The sequence below is a fragment of the Mus caroli genome, chromosome X (assembly GCF_900094665.2).
Source record: "Mus caroli chromosome X, CAROLI_EIJ_v1.1, whole genome shotgun sequence".
NCBI lineage: Eukaryota > Metazoa > Chordata > Mammalia > Rodentia > Muridae > Mus > Mus caroli.
In genome coordinates, this window is record NC_034589.1 from 139443909 (window position 1) to 139445610 (window position 1702).

Here is a 1702-nt window from a genome sequence, read left to right on the forward strand (position 1 = left end):
AAAGAAAAGGAAAGAAAAGAAAAGAAAAGGGCTTACAAGGTAAGATGGGTCAATCAGTGAATGCCTGAGTTTGAGCTTACAGGATGGAAAGAAGTTGTTCTCACAAGTTCTTCTGCACGCTCTATGTGCATGCTGTGGTGCACGCATGCATGCATACACACACATATACACACACACTAAATATTTTAAAATATTAGAATTAATTTATAAAGCAATAGTTTCCTATGACATTTTTATACATATCTAGTTTTGCTTGGTTCTACTGCTGTTTCTCCCATTTTGCTGTCACCCTCATTTGCCATGTGTACCTATCTGGCAACAGTATTCTTCCCTGCACTTTCATATTTTATGGACTCTATGATCTATCCTGCCCATCATCCTCCCTTACAGCCTTTTGCCCCACATGCAAAGCCCTACCCTAGTTAGGCCACCTCTGCCTTTGTCTTACCTGCTCTTCCAACCCACAGGCCCCTTTTAAGCCAATACAATGTGTCTACCCAAATCCACCACCACCAACCCAGACCCCTCTGTTCAAGTAACTCCATTCCACCTAAGCCATTTTCAACCTAGAGAACCAATACATGGACACATCTTCTCTTCTGCAATAACCCACTCTGTCCCTATCAGACACAGAACTAACAAAGTCTACATGCCCAGGTCTCATCACAAAAATACAAACAATATGAAAGATCAAGCCAGTATCTCCTCTCTAAAATCTGCCAGTCCGATTTGCCAATGAGAATTATCTAAACTAACACCAGGACACAGAATTCAAAAGAACAATCATAAACTTCATCAAAGAATTCAAGGAGATTAAAGAAGACACTAAAAAACAGCTTAATGAAAATAAGGAGAGCTGAAGGAGAATAACTCCTGAGAGATGCCCAAGAAAACACAAACACAAACATAAGTCTGATGAAATGATGAAGACAATCCAGGATTCAGAGAGAATCTAATAAAGAGATACAAACATTAAAAAGGACCCAAGATGAAATTGAAAAAAAGCCAAAAACACAACTAGGTAACTCAAAGGAATGCCTCACAAGTAGAATGTATTGAGTAGACACTAGAATATCAGTGCTCAAAAGCAAAGTAGAAGATGCAGACCAACCAAATAAGTAATATAATTTTTTTTACAGAAAACACAGGAAAGGACCATATAGAAAATATAGGAAACCACAAAAGGACCAAACCTATGAGTGGTAGGCATACATGAGGCAGAAGAATCATAAAATCAATGTTATACACCAGATATTCAACAAGATCACAGAATAAAACTTAGGATAGACACACCCTTACAGATACAAGCACACAAAGCACAAAATAGATAAGACCAAAAAGAAAATCCCCCTGGCTTAGCATAGCTAAGTATACAGAACAAAGAAACTGTAGTAAAGGTTGCTGGAGAAAAATCAAAGTCACTTATAAATCCATCAGCATAACAGTTTGTTGTGGATTTCCCTGGTGCTATTTGTATTTTGATGCTAATTCTGCTTCCACAAGGGGGGCTGCCACTACAAGGAGTGGATCCCATACTCAGGTGATTCCATGTGAACTTTCTCCCCATTTTAACTGGTCAATAAAGACAGAAGAAGCCAATCACTGGATGAAGGATAAGGTGGGATTTCCTGATCCCAGGAGGAAGAGAAGGAGAGAGAGAGAGAGAGAGAGAGAGAGAGAGAGAGAGAGAGAGAGAGAGAGA